The sequence below is a fragment of the Pinus tabuliformis genome, chromosome 9 (assembly GCF_031772625.1).
Source record: "Pinus tabuliformis cultivar Carrire ecotype Pingquan chromosome 9, CPIR1, whole genome shotgun sequence".
Taxonomy (NCBI): Eukaryota; Viridiplantae; Streptophyta; class Pinopsida; order Pinales; family Pinaceae; genus Pinus; species Pinus tabuliformis.
The window spans coordinates 1,046,984,715-1,047,000,308 of NC_142307.1; positions in this window are offsets into that span (position 1 = coordinate 1,046,984,715).

The window sequence follows — 15,594 nt, forward strand, 5'->3', positions numbered from 1 at the left end:
TTCTTCCTCGTCTGCCTTCATATTAGTGGCCTCCCCCTTTTCTTGCAAAGTGAGCTTGGTCCTCTATGGGTTTCTTGGTGAGATGCACACTAGTAGCATAGTCTGCTTATCCTTCTTTGGTCTTGGTGTTCTAGGTGATTTAGGGACTTTGACTACCACTCCGACACTCTCTGGGGTAGCTTCTACTACCTCAATTTCCTACGCAGTTTCCTCAGGTGTCAACAACATTCTATTCAGGAGATACTGCGTCTCCTTCATCAATCTATCAAACATTGAACTTACTCTCAAGGCCTCAAAATTCACATGATCCATACACACCTGATAGCGCCACAACTGAATTTTCAAAATTCCAAGTGTTTTTCGTTGGACAGCCACTTGTGATTTATAGGGCCTTTTGAATTCAAATTTGATCATTGCCCCCACATTCGGCCCATTAATGTTATATTGGTGACAGATTATCAAGAATCTAATCCATAAATTCACCTTAAATTCCTACCGCTTGCTCCATTTGGTGACAATTTGACCATCAAACCGTGAATGTTGTCTTTAACATTCACTTTCTGGCAGACCTGTGTGCTATTTCCATGAGTAGTGCAGCTGCCTTCGTGTTGTCGTGGACCCTATGACACTTCCATGCTTCACGCAATCCTGAAATCACGCAGCTACCCAACCCGGGTAGTGTAGTTTATAGTCCGGCGCCTCCTTTTAGCTGCCTAGAGTGCTAAGACTGTGTTGCGTTCATTTAGTCACATGGCCAAACCGCCGGTGTATGGCTTCAAGTAACTTCCATTCACCTTTCCTGGGAAGGGTTCTCCATTTAACTTGACCTGCTATACTGCTCCTCCATCGGTAATATCCTTAATAACATAAGGCCCTAACCAGTGTGTTAGTGCCTAGATTTACCTCAGGCTAAAAAGGTAGAATACAGGGCCAACATCAAACCACGCTCAGCCTGGTAGCTAGCCCTACCAGGTCAGGAGAGGGATCTCTCCAGGTCGATCTTAGCGAATTATGATCGATGAGGGCTTGAGATGACTGAAATATCTTCTAATATTAGGCTAGGTATATGTGCAAGAGAGTTTTATTAAATAAAATGATGATTTTGTTGGCTCAGATGGAAAGATAGATTTTAGGTGCGGGGATTGAGGCTCAGTCCTGCAGAGATCTCAATGGGGCAAGGTAGGCAATCATTTTTGGCACTTAAAATTGAATGAGATGGAAGGAATAGAAAAGTGAGGTGTTGAAGAGGGTAAGAGCAACCATGGATCGTCCCCAAACAACTAAAAACATCAAATAACTAAAGCAAACTTCAAGTAGAGCACTGCAATTTCAATGGATTCTACTTACACACTTGTTTGTTTAGTTCAGAAGAAACAAGATAGAGAATCGCATACATGACATATAAGCAAATTAAAAATTACAAAGAGAAGCACTGTACCTAAACAAATTGCCACATGAATCCCAAAGAGTGCTGCAAATCCTGGTCTCAATTCCTTAGCCAAAATGCTAATATGAATGTACAATGAAGCTCAAGGCCTTCTCAAGTGTCCAACCATGCTAATGACTGAAAAATAACATAATATAAACAAACATAGCTCATCCTTGCCTCTAGGGGTCGAGAAAAAATGTTTAGGAGCTGATCCAACTGATTCTAAACTGAGAATTAGAAACTAGGCAACATAACAGCATGCCTCTAGAAACAAGGGAACTGATTCATTCAGTTTCAAACAACCTTTAAACTAATGAATCTACATCTACAAGTGAAAATTTAACATATTTACATCATGATCCATCAATTTTCATCAAATTACATCACAAATTTTCCATCAAGAAAGTGAAAAAGTGAAACTAGCCAAAGCTGGGTGAAAAACAGAGCAAAACTTGGTCAAACTGGCAAATTTTCTTCTATGTGCCGCGCCTGATTCTCTATGCGTCGCGCCTGTTTGGACCCACGTTTGGAGGCCTTCCCGATCTCCAAATGAGCTCCAGGTGTGCTTGTTGGAAAGGTCTAGCTGTCTACTTTCCAACCCAAGTGGCATTTTTTAATTTGGCCTCCATTTTCACCACTAAAAGTCCATTCTCCCAAAAATTCTTCCTGTGTGTCAAAATAGTGGCAGTGAGGTCATTTTTTGAGTGTTTTGACCCTTTTGAGGGCTCAAAACCTGCCCAAATTTCTTGGCCATAGGTAGGAAAGCATAATTTTTCATGCCAACTCCAAAAATTCTGAGTTTTTGTGATTTTGAGGCTCCTAGCAAAAGCGAGCGCCACGTGGCGCCGTGCATAGGGAAGAAAATCCTGTTTTTGTGCCAAAAAAAATTTCCAAAATGGAAAAATTGCTCCAAAATTTTTGAAATTTGGGCTGAGTCTTCTCTATCAAGAGCTATGTTGAGCCAAGGAAGCCTCGGCCAATATTTGAAGTCGATTATGCTCCTTTTGCCTCTTAGATGCTTTCTTCAATTTTGCTTTCAAACTCTTGATTCTCGCCTTGCAAATTTTGTTCCTCGCCATGTAATGAACAGCCATGTGTCTCAACAAGTTTTTCTCCTTGTTGGCCTTTTTTAGCTTCCTTTCCAAGTGGATATTGACTCTTTCAAGCCATGACTCCCTATCGACATTAATCTCCTCCTCAAGTGAAGTGAACTCCGCCCTCCTCCTTTTGGCAGCTTGGCGATTCCATAATCACCTGCTGGTCCTCAAGTTGCTTATTCCTTTGCTCCAAGTAATATATTGTCCATTGGGCTCTATCCAAGTTGGTAGACAAGGCATCAATGTCATCCTGCTACTCCTGAATGATTTCCCTAAGATTGGTGCTTTGCGGGCCCATATCAGCATCATCACCCTCAATGAGAATGAAATCAGTCTCCCGCTCACTGATGGTCCTTCCTCCTGTAGTGGCCTCTTGCCTCGGTCCTGAACCTGCTGTGCTAATGATAGAAGTGAGGTCCCTTCCACCCTGGGTGGATATAATACTCGCTTTGCTGCTGCAAACAACCATCTAGTGCCCTTCTGATAGGTGATGAACACCAACACACTAGCGGTTTGTGTCTCATGGCCCTCATGCTGATAAGAAGGTCCACCTCTCTCATGCCAAGCTTCTGAAGGTCCCTGTTGAGCTCTAAAAAACTCACAAGAGATGAATTCCTTCCAAGTTATGCCCTGTAGGCCAAGCTGACGAATGACCACAATTTTGATGAGAGCAAAATGGTAAATATTGTTGAACTGCTGTTGAGGAGTCTTGTGCTGTACTAGGGTGGTCATCTTCTCTATGTTTCGGTACATGAAGTAAGAGATGTTCATCATCCGTACCCGGGTAAAATGCATCAGCAGCCTGATATGATAAGCATATAGATGGGAGAACCGGCCCTCACAGCTAAAAGACTTCATGATCAATTTCATTAAAGGAGCATATTCATCTTTGAGGTACCAAAAAGGAAACACTCTCTTGAGTTGTCTCAAAAAGCCAGGCTCGATGTACAGTTCATAATGCTGCCGGTCAATTTTCTGCCTCTTGTTCCATTGCTCTCCAGTGTTGGGAATACTGGTTGCTAGTGAAATGGATTTTGGTGTTAATGTGAAAGTGACACCAGCTAGAGTGGCTTGATCACCTTGTAAATGCAGTACAAAAAAATGAGCCAAATCATGATGAAACTAAATGCTAGCAACCTTCTCACAAAATTCATAACATGACTGATGTTGGAAAAAAGAGATGGCAAGAGGGCAGGCCTGTAATTCAACAAGAGTGGTTGGTTCTTCTCTGATATGTTTGCCACCTCTATGAGGCCTCCTGGGTGCATGTCCCTATGTTGGTGAGTCACTTTGGGTCCCCTCTTCATAATCATATGAAGGATCAAATGTCATGTCTGCTGGTAGATAAATTGTCTTGGAGAAGTAGGTGTTGATGTGTTAAACTATCTTTGATGATGCGTTTGACCTCTGCCACCAAGGGAAAACAGTAAAATGAGGGACTGTGGAGGGGAAATTTAGGGAAATGGGGAATTATGAAATGATTTAGGAGGGGATAGGGTTTGGGAGTTCGTTTTTGGGATTTTGGGAAAGGGAACTTGGGATAGGGGATTAGAGAATTTAGGGGGTAGGAGAGCTTAAGGAATAAGGAAATCAATGGAAAAATGGGGTAAGGGAGTGATGGAGGAATCTAAAGGATGGACTTGGTAGCAAAATAGTAAATCAAAACCCTAGCGTAGTTTGCTTTGGAAATTTTTGAAGAGGTAGGGTTTGATTTCTTTAAACAATCTCCATTCATCAACCACCATGAAACAAGTACCAAACTTGGATAAAAAAACAATGATGGAGCCTCTACCTACTTGTACCAAGACAAATCCGCGCGTTTTGGGCGATTTGGAGCAAGCTTTGGTAGTTTGCGGGCTTGCTAGCTGTGTGCGCCGCACCCGTGTAGTTTTGCACTCCGAAATGTGGCCCAATGCGCCACGCTTGGTAAGTGTGTTACACCTCCTACCCAGTGCGTCGCGCCGGTGACTTGGAGCGATTTTCACCAAATATCCTCACTTACTCACCACAACAACTTTTCTTTGCTTCCTCTTTGCTCTTAGAGTGCAAATGAGCTTTAAACATTTATACATGGAGCTTTATAAATGGAGCTTTTAAATTTTAATTTTGCAAAACCCACTTTCATAATGTTTGAAAATGAATTTATTTTCAAACTCTGTTTTTTGGACTTTTTCACTTCGTTTGAGCTTTGTGATGAACTAAATGACCTAAGATTTGCTTGTTTGCAGGTGTTGGAACTACTGGGGCTAAGGAAAGAAACTAGGGTTGCAGATGGAGTGATATACAATGAAGAAAACAAAATTTCATGATTTTTGTACAATAAAAGCAAAATACTCTATTTTTTCCTCAAAATAGAGTTTTGAGGAAAAACACATTTTCAAACACTTGGTGATGAAATTTATTGATGTTGGAACCTCCTCATGGTTTGCTGGTTGTTATTGGACACTTTGAGACATTTTTTGACAAAACCCTAATGAAACCCTAGACCTAATTGACAATGAAACCCTAAAGACAACCTTTGCAATCTTTAAGATAGAAAGAAGACTATATATGCTTTTTTAATGAACAAACATGAGCCAGTAGGTAAATGACATGAGGGAAACTATAGGAAAGCAACTATTGTCAGATGATCCATGCACCTTATGGAATTCAAATGACTGGGCGGGACACCTAATATGAAATGCAACAAGAGGATTTGATCTCTGATGGAGGGATGAAGATACCAACACTAACATTGGATCCAATGGGGATGGTAGCTCCTTGGAGGTGCCAATAACTATTGATCTCTGGCAAAGCAGGAAGCACCTTCGTCTATTGGGCTATGGAGTCAATAACTTCAACAAAACAAAAATAAACTCTTGACTTAAAGACTCAATTTCAGGACTGAACGTAACTCAAATTGACTCATTTTCAAGACTGAAAATGACCGAAAGACCTGACTCTAACAAACCAAACCAAAACTGAAATCAAACCTCAGCTTTATAGCCTTCACCTCGGGCCCCAAACTAAAGAATGAAAACAGTACACTCTTGCAATTGAATTTAAACAAACCGGTATATACAATGATGAATAGGACAACAGAAAATGGTTCACACAATATATCGTTTGAGGAGCCGACCATTGATCGGCCCACCAGGATAGTCTTCACCATTCAGCTCTTGCAAAATGAAAGCATTCTAGCCCCAATGTGCAGCAATCTTGTATGGTCCTCTCCAAATATTTTCAAATTTGTTGTGTTTACCTTTCTCTTCATTCCTTGCATCCCATTTCAATACTATGTGTCCGATTTCAAACCTGCCCACCTTTGCTTTCCGTCATATATCCTCTTAATTATTTCCTGCAGCTTGGAAGTGTTCTGAAATACCTCCTCTCTAGTTTGTTGCAAATGTATCATTTTATTGATCCTCCGCTACAAACTATCATCTTCGCTACCAGCTTCTTGCAACAATTTGACCACCAGGACAGCCAAAGAGGACGGGAAGACTGTGTCCACATCGTACACAAGCTCAAAAGGAGACATGCCGATAGATTCCTGTTGACTTACCCGGTCTTCCCAGAGTACACTGACCAGCTTTTTGTGCCAACTCTTCTTATTAATTTCCTGCAACTTTTTGATGATGTTGACAAGAGATTTGTTTGAGGATTCTGCCAATCCATTACCTTGTGGGTAATAGGCAGTTGAATGCCCGAAAGTGATTTGATACTTATGACAAAAGTCAATCATTCTTTTCGATTTAAATGATGCTGCATTGTCAGTGATCAACTTATTTGGACAGCCAAAACGAGACAAAATGTTGTTTTCAAGAAATGAGATAATTACCAAATCGGTGGCCTGCCTTGTAGGAATTGCCTCAATCCATTTGGTGAAATAATCCATCGTTGTGAGGATCTACTTATGCTGTGCTGAAGAAGAAGGATGAATCTCACCAATAAAATCCAAACCCCACTGCTAAAATGGAGTGCTTACTTCAATGGGCTTGAGTGGTAAAGGCTGCAACTTCCGCTTACCTTGAAAAATTTGACATTCGTGATAGTTGGCCACTATTTTGTACACATCAGCAAATAGACTTGGCCAATAATACCCCGCTCTCAAGATTTTATTGGTTGTTTTTTTCCAGAAAAGATGGCCTCCGCAATCTCCCTTTTGAAAATCTTCAATAACTTGTTTTGCCTCTTCTTCTACTAAATAATTTAGTAGGAAACCCTCGGGATCTTTCCAATAAAGTGCACCATTCATGATACAAAAATTTGCAGCTTTCAATTTTAGTGTCCTACTTTTGTTCTTAGCCATTCCGGGAGGTGATGATAGATTTTGGAGTACATAAACAATGTATGAATACCAAGGAGAAAGGAGGAAAATTTCTGATACCTGAGTGGGCAGATTTTCTTCATCTTCCTTGGACATAGCAGCAATTAGATTAATGTCCAAGGCGTGCAGATTTGACTCAGCCATTAGTTTAGCCAGCCCCTGTCCTTTAATGAGCTTTGTTGGTTTGATTTCCACGTCATATTCCAGCAAAGCAGCAATCTATTTGCCTCTTCTTCCCTCTGGATCTGTTTGCACTAAGATATCCTTGATAGTAGCATTAGGGACATAAGCAAGGATGTGGGAATGAAAAATATAAACATGAAAATATTTCAATGCTTTTACCAAGGCAAGGGCCTATTTTTCAATAATATTATACTTCAATGCTGCATCCCTTATGGTTTGCTGAAGAATGCAATTGGTTTCTCGAGCTGGTCTCTTTTCTGCATCAAGACCGCTGCCATAGTATGATCCGAGGCAAATGAAAACAAAATAAAATCCTGGGTATAGTCCGGGCTGATCAAAACTGGAGCTGAAGAAAGAGCTAATTTCACCAAATTAAAAGACTTAACTGCTTCCTCGGTCCACCTTACTTAACTATCCTTTTTCAGCATGTTTGTGATTTCTCTTAAGTGTTCTACAAGATTGGGCACAAAGTGATGTAAGAAACTTATCTTACCATTGAAGGATTAGATTTATTTCTTAATTCATGGGAAATCAATCTTTTGAATGGCCTCCATCCGAGCTGGGTTGATGCGAATGCCCTCCTTTGAGATAATATGCCTGAGAAGCTTGCCTTCATCCATGGCAAACAAACTTTTCTTTGGATTGAGTGAGATGCCATACTTCCTACACCGCTGAAAAACAATCTTCAAATGATAGAGGTGCTCTTCATCTGTATTAGAGAAAACTGCCAAGTCATCAAGATAAACAACTAGAAAAACATCTTTTTCATTGGCAAATGCTATATCCATCGCCCACTGAAAGGTTGCACCAACATTTTTCAGTCCAAACGACATCTTTGCATAATGAAAAGTTCCCCACAGAGTGGTGAACATTGTTTTGTCACGATCATCCTCATGGACCAAAATTTGGTTATAACTCGAATAACCATCGAGTAGTGACATCCGTGATGCTCCAACTACTCTCTGAAGTATGTGATCCATCGTGGGCAATGGATAATTATCTTTCAAGGAAACTTTGTTCAGATTTCTAAATCAATGCATAACCGAATCTCACCTGTTTTCTTGCGGACGGGCACCAAGTTTGAAATCCAATCTGAAAATCTTATGGGGACTATGATACTAGCTTTATATAACCTATTCACTTCCTTCTCAATTTAGGGTAGCAGCTTTGGATTTATTCTTCTTAGCTTTTGACGAAAAGGCTTTTGATTTGGCTTGATCGGGATCACATGCTGAAATATGCTCGTGTCATATGCCTTCAAATCTAAATAATCCCAAGAAAATACATCAGTAAAAGAGGATAAAAAACTGATATACTTTGCTTTTACCTGTGGGGGCAATGCCTTCAATAATTTCACCATCTTGGGATTTTCAGCTGATCCAATGTTCACGTCCTCAACTCCTTTTTCGGTTGGCAGCAAGCTCGGTTTTCTAGCCACATCATCCTGATCGAAGAGCTCCTCTAAAGGTATTAGACCTTTAGGAATGATGTTGTCTTTGAGATGCAAAACATCCATATGATTGACTTCCATATCCTCATCACCATCATCATACTCCACATCAATAGAAGTGTCCTTGAATTTACCTTTATTTTGCAGAAATTCATCGATCTCATCATCATCTTGGAACACTTGCCAATACATTTGATTGTCGGGGACAGCTGGGCGATGCTTCACATGAATCTCAAACTTGTTGTTTGAATTCATTTGAATCTTCAAATTACTTGCTGTTGTTGCAAGTGAATCTGCAATGACATTCTGAGCACGGGGCACACAAGTTATAGTATAATCAGAAAATACTTTCAAGATATCCAACACCGCATTGTGGTAGGCCCGCATTTGAGAATACTTAGCTTGGTATTCGCCTTTCACCTGCTTGATAACTAACTCGGAGTCACCATACACTGAAATCCTTTTACCATTCAATTTTCTAAGAACTTTTAAACCAACAATCAAAGCTTCATATTCAGCCTCATTGTTTGAACAGTTAAAAGCTAGTTTATAAGAATAGACCCTTACATTGCTTGGCACTTTGTTTGGGCGAAAACAGGGCTGTGTATCTAAATACCAATTCCAGCACCTTCCCTTCCTACCGTGCCATCAAAGTCCATGCTCCATAGGCCTGTCTCATCTTCTTCCAAATGATAAAATTCTTTTTCTTTTCCTTGCTACCCATCAATATGTTGCTGCTGTCGGATGGCTGATTGCTCAGCGGTGTCATCAAGTCTTTGCCATTCTTGTTTTAAGACTTCTTTGAAATTTTCAGTTATCTCGGGAATGTCTTCTACTTCAACTATTTGGCTATTTACATCATTAAAACTATCTGAATACAAAACGAATGACTCTAGATCAATATGTACATAGTTGATCGGATGATTTACCAGTTTCTCCTTGCTAGTGATCATGTACTTCATTTTCTGTTCCCGGTATAGTTTCCTCATGTGACCGAACATGGGAATGGTAGCATAGGAGAAATCAAGTTTCATTGTCCCTTTGATCTTTTCTCCCCAAGATCTGGAAAGAAGCATGCCAAATCTAGGAGGTATATCTGCCACCACCACATCCATCAAAACATTTTTGGCTGGAATCTGATCCAAACTGACCACTAAATCCTTGATAAGACCAATGCACCTTACTCTACCAGAATCGAAAGAGTAAAGGTCATGATATTTTCTAGTGATATCCAATCCCAATTTCTCCATGATGGCTTTCGACATGAGATTATGAGAGGCTTTGGAATCAAACATAGCATTATGTAATACATAGTCATGCACCATGAGACTGATATAGAAAGGAGAAACATCACTATATTGGGACTGACCTTCCAATGCTGGCCCAAAGATCAGCTCGGGACTATCATCCTCCACGTTTACCATGTCGGATGATGGATCTAAACTCAAAATTTTAGACACCTGGCTTTTATAATTGCTGTTCTTCATCAACTCAATCAAAGGAATGGATATTTTCAACTTAGCAATTTCATTTTGTAAGTTAAAAACTGAAACTTTTTCTACCTCTTTCGCTGGAACATCCTTCTTTTCCATTTTCTCCTTTGACACATTTGGCTGATTTGGTCTTTCACTTGCTGATGTTGTTTTGTTGGTGCTAGGATCAGCTGTCTCTTTTCCCTTTTTCTGCACATTGGGAGGATCATTCTTTGACGCTGCTACCTCCTTCCTTTTTTGAATTTGATTCACAGGCACATCTCTATTTCAAAGTGAATATTGTCGCTATTGAGCTGACAAAGTATTCATGTATCCTCTTTGGTATTCATTGGACTCCTTCTCAATAACTGTCTCATTTGTCAAAATAAAATTTTCATCCCCTCGTTCAGATGAATTCTCAGAGTATTCCTCATCTTCAGTGATGAAAATTGGCATGTCATCGGGCGTAAAGAAATGATTTTCTTCTCCAACCACATTCTCCTCCTCTTATGATTCTGGACCATGTACAAAATTCTGTTGTAGAGTTGTTTGCACTTGCTGCTGCACTGCTTTATCTTGGGTTCACTGCTCTCTTTGTTGATCCTATATTGGGGTTGTTGCTGGCCACAGAAGTTAGGATTTCTGACTTATGGTTCAGCCTTGTCAAGTTTCATTCTATCAAGCATCTACTCCACCTTTCAAAGAACTTGATCTGACTAGGAAGACTCTTCTTTTATTGTGACTTTCTTTTCAGCTCTTGCTCTAGCTCTCTTGGCAAGCAGATTTGCTTCAACGCTGACGAAAATCTTCTACATGTCTTCCAAAGTAGCCGGATCTCTCTCTCTTAATTGATAAGCCATATCAGTATCAAAACTGTCTAGAAACTCAATCAAGGCTAGCCCCATGGGTGGCTTTATATGATCAAGGATTGCATTGTAAACTGAATTGAATCTAATACAGTAATCTTGAACAGACTCACCAGCATTTCGCTTGATATGCTCATATTCTAAAAGGATCTGAAGGGGATTTTTCTTCACTTCCCAACGGTCTAAGAATTGTCTCTGTAGATTGGCCAATGTAGTGATGCTTGCATCTGGCAAGGCCCTAAACCATTTCCTTACTTCACCACCAAATTTTTGTATAAAGAGTCTCATGGTTACATTTTCTTCATCAATCTCATGGAGATCGAAGAAATCTGTCATTCTATCCACATGTTGCTGAGCTATAACACTATGAGGAGTGCCATCAAACAAAGGAATTTTTCTTTGATAATCAGCGGGCATATCATCCAAATTTTGAGGTAGTACCAGAGGTGCAAAACGAGTAGCCATTGCTCTTGGTGGATTTGCAATCGGTCTTGGGGATATTGGGGGAGTGGGTGGAGCTGATGTATGGGGGGTATGAGGAGGTGTATGCAAAGGCGAAGCAATCTTGGATGTTTTAGGAGTAGGAGTAGATGGAGGCGACACTACTGCAGATTTTTTATCAGAAACAATAGGCTACACAGGAATGGTAGGAATGAAAGGAGGTTCGGTGGGAATTCTTGAACTAGATGCAATTGCAGATGACCAAAGGGTTGCAAAAGCAGTCTCTAAGAAATCAGAAATATTAGAAGCCACAATTGAAGTTTGGAGTTGATTCAATATATAATCATCAATAGATTTATTGGCTCTTTTAGTTTCAATTTTTCTAACAAACTCAAGATTTAAGGCAGTTGAAGCAATAATGCTTTTAGATTTGGTTTCAAACAAAGACAACTCAAACTGCTCATCAAAATCAAGATCTTCGAGATACTCAAAACCAACAGGACACGATTGAGCTTTGAACACGTGAATGATAGAACTTCCTTGGCGAAGGATTCTTGGAATAAGATTGGGATTTTCGTAGACAGGAGGGCGATCAGGATCTGGATTTGCTCTGGTATGTCTTCTGGAAGCTAGTGTTATTATATCCAAGAAATCAAATGGACATTAACAACTTGCTCAGCCTATCAAACACTAAACTTATCATCCAAAAGCTTAGAATTATCAGATGTACTGTGGTGATCTGCAAGTTAGATACTCCATTTATAAGACTAGACCGGATATTGACTAAAGTAGTGTTTATCTACTTGCGCTAATGCAAAGCGAAAGCATTTCGAATGCTACCTGGCTAATCTTCAGGCTCCGTCTGTAGTTTATAAAATGAATAACATTAACAAACAAACAATTTAGTCCCCATTATGGTCACCATACTGGGGACTAAATGAAGCTCATTCATACAATGAGCTTCATTGTATGAATGTGCAATGAAGCTCAAGGCTTTCGCAAGTGTACAACCATGCTAATGACTGAAAAATAACATAATATAGACAAACATAGCTCATCCTTACCTCTAGGATTCAAGCAAACATGTTTAGGAGTTGATCTAATTGATTCTAAACTGAGAACTAGAAACTAGGCAACATAACAACATGCCTCTAGAAACAAGGGAACTGATTCATTCAGTTTCAAACAACCTTTACACTGATGAATCTACCTCTACAAGTGAAAATTTAACATATTTACATCATGATCCATCAATTTTCATCAAATTACATCACGAATTTGCCATTAGGAAAGTGAAAAAGTGAAACTAGCCAAAGCTGGGCAAAAAACAGAGCAAAATTTGGTCAAACTGGAAATTTTCCCTCTATGCACCGCGCCTGATTTTCTATGCATCATGCCTGTTTGGAACCACTTTTGGAGGCATTCCCAATGTCCAAATGATCTCCAAGTGTGCGTGTTCGAAAGGTCTGCCTGTCTACTTTCCAACTCAAGTGGAATTTTTCAATTTGGCCTCCATGTGCCCCTCCAAAAGTCCATTTTTCCAACACTGCTTCCTGCGTGTGAAAATAGGGGCAGTGAGGTCATTTTTTGAGTGTTTATGACCCTTTTGAGGGCTCAAAACCTGCCCAAATTTCTTGGCCATAGGTAGGAAAGCATAATTTTTCATTTCAAATCCAAAAATGCTGAGTTTTTGTAATTTGGAGGCTCCTAGCAAAAGCGAGCGCCATGTGGCGTGGCGCATAGGGCAGAAAATCCTGTTTTTGTGTCAAAAAAAATTTCCAAAGTGGAAAAATTGCTCCAATTTTTTTGAAATTTGGGCTGAGTCTTCTATCAAGAGTTATATTGAGCCAAGGAAGCCTTGGCCAATATCTGAAGTCTATCATACTCCTTTTGCATCTTAGATGCCTTCTTCAATTTTTCTTTCAAACTCTTGATTCTCGCCTTGAAAATTTTGTTCCTCACCATGTAATGAACAGCCATGTGTCTCAACAAGTTTTTCTCCTTGTTGGCCCTTTCTAGCTTCCTTTCCAAGTGGATATTGACTCTTTCAAGCCATGACTCCCTATCAACATTAATCTCCTGCTCAAGTGAAGTGAACTCCATCCTCCTCCTTTGGGCAGCTTGGCGATTCCATAATCACCTGCTGGTCCTCAAGTTTCTTATTCCTTTGTTCCAGGTACTGTATTGTCCATTGGGCTCTATCCAAGTTGGTAGACAAGGCATCAACGTCCGCCTGCTGCTCCTGAATGATTTCCCTAAGATTGGTGCTTTGCAGGCCCATATCAGCATCATCACCCTCAATGAGAATGAAATCAGTCTCCCGCTCACCTGATGGTCCTTCCTCCTGTAGTGACCTCTTGCCTTGGTCCTGAACCTACTGTGTTGATGACGGAAGCAAGGCCCCTTCCACCCTGGGTGGAGATAACACTCACTTTGCTACTGCAAACAACCATCTAGTGCCCTTCTGATAGGTGATGAACACCGGCACACTAGCGGTCTGTGTCTCATGGCCCTCATGCTGATAAGAAGGTCCACCTGTCTCATGCCAAGCTTCTCAATGTCCCTATTGAGCTCTGAAAAACTCACGAGAGATGAAGTCCTCCCAAGTGATGCCCTGTAGGCCAAGCTGATGAATGACCACAATTTTGATGAGAGCAAAATGGTAAATACTATTGAACTGTTGCTGAGGAGTCTTGTGCTGTACTAGGGTGGTCATCTTCTCTATGTTTTGGTACATGAAGTAAGGGATGTTCATCATCTGTACCTGGGTAAAATGCATCAGCAGCCTGATATGATAAGCATATAGACGGGAGAACCGGCCCTCACAACTGAAATACTTCATGATCAGTTTCATTAAAGGAGCATATTCATCTTTGAGGTACCGAAAAGGAAACACTCTCTTGAGTTGTCTCAAAAAGCCGGGCTTGATGTATGGTTCATAATGTTGCCGGTCAATTTTCTTCCTCTTGTTCCATTGCTCTCCAATGTTGGGAATACCGGTTGCTAGTGAAATGGATTCTGGTGTTAATGTGAAAGTGACACCAGCTAGAGTGGCTTGATCACCATGTAAATGCAGTACAAACAAACGAGCCAAATCATGATGAAACTGAATGCTAGCAACCTTCTCACAAAATTCATAACATGACTGCTGTTTGAAACAAGAGATGGCAAGAGGGCAGGCCTATAATTTAGCAAGAGTGGTTGGTTCTTCTCTGATATGTTTGCCACCTCTATGAGGCCTCCTAGGTGCATGTCCCTCTATTGGTGAGTCACTTTGGGTCCCCTCTTCATAATCATATGAAGGATCAGATGCCATGTCTGCTGGTAGATAAACTGTCTTGGATAAGTAGGTGTTGATGTGTTAAACTATCTTGAACTATCTTTGATGATGTGTTCACTACAACAAAACCAGCGATTAGCATCCCTTTTTACTTCTTTTTTTGCATCTAGAGCCCATTTTTGGTGCTATTTGCATCCATTTATCAAATATGGTGCAAAACTTGACACAAAATTTGCATCAAGTTTTGCACCAAATCTTACACCAAGTTTAGCACCAGGTATTGCAATAGGTTTTGCACCACGTTTTGCACCAAATTTTATGCCAAGTTTTGTGTCATCCTTTACACCAGGTTTTGTTCCAGGTTTTGCATCAAGTTTGGCACCTAATTTTGTTTGACATACTTTTGCATCCTCATTTGCATCCACTTTTTGCACCTAAACTTGCATCAACTTTTGCATCGACTTTCGCATCCTTTTTTGCATCCTTTTTTAAATCATTTTTTGCATCCATTTTTTCATCCATTTGTGCATCCCTTTTGCGCCAAGTTTTACATCGTGTTTTGTGTCTAGTTTTGCATAAAATTTTGCATCTACTTTTGTTGCATCCACTTTGCCCTCTTGTTTGGCATCCATATTTACATCCTCTTTTGCATCTATTATTGTACCCACTATTGCATCTAATATTTTTGTGCCACAATTAGCGCCTAGTTTGGCACCTCCTTTTGCACCCACTTTTGATTATAATTTTGCATCCATGTTTGCATCCTCATTTGCGTCTAGGTTTTCATCAACTACTACATCTATTTTTGCATCCCTTTTTGTATCCAATTTTGGACCGGGATTTGCATCGGGTTTTGTGTCTCGTTTTGCATCTACTTTTGCATCGACTTCTATTGCATCCACTTTTGCACACAATTTTGCATCCACTATTGCACCCATTTTAAATTTCACTTTTTGCATCCCTTTTTACATCTTCATTTGCATCATACTTTGATTCTTTTTTTGCATCTATCATTACATCCACTTTTGTTATGCCACATTTTGCACCATGTTTTGCACTCACTGTTG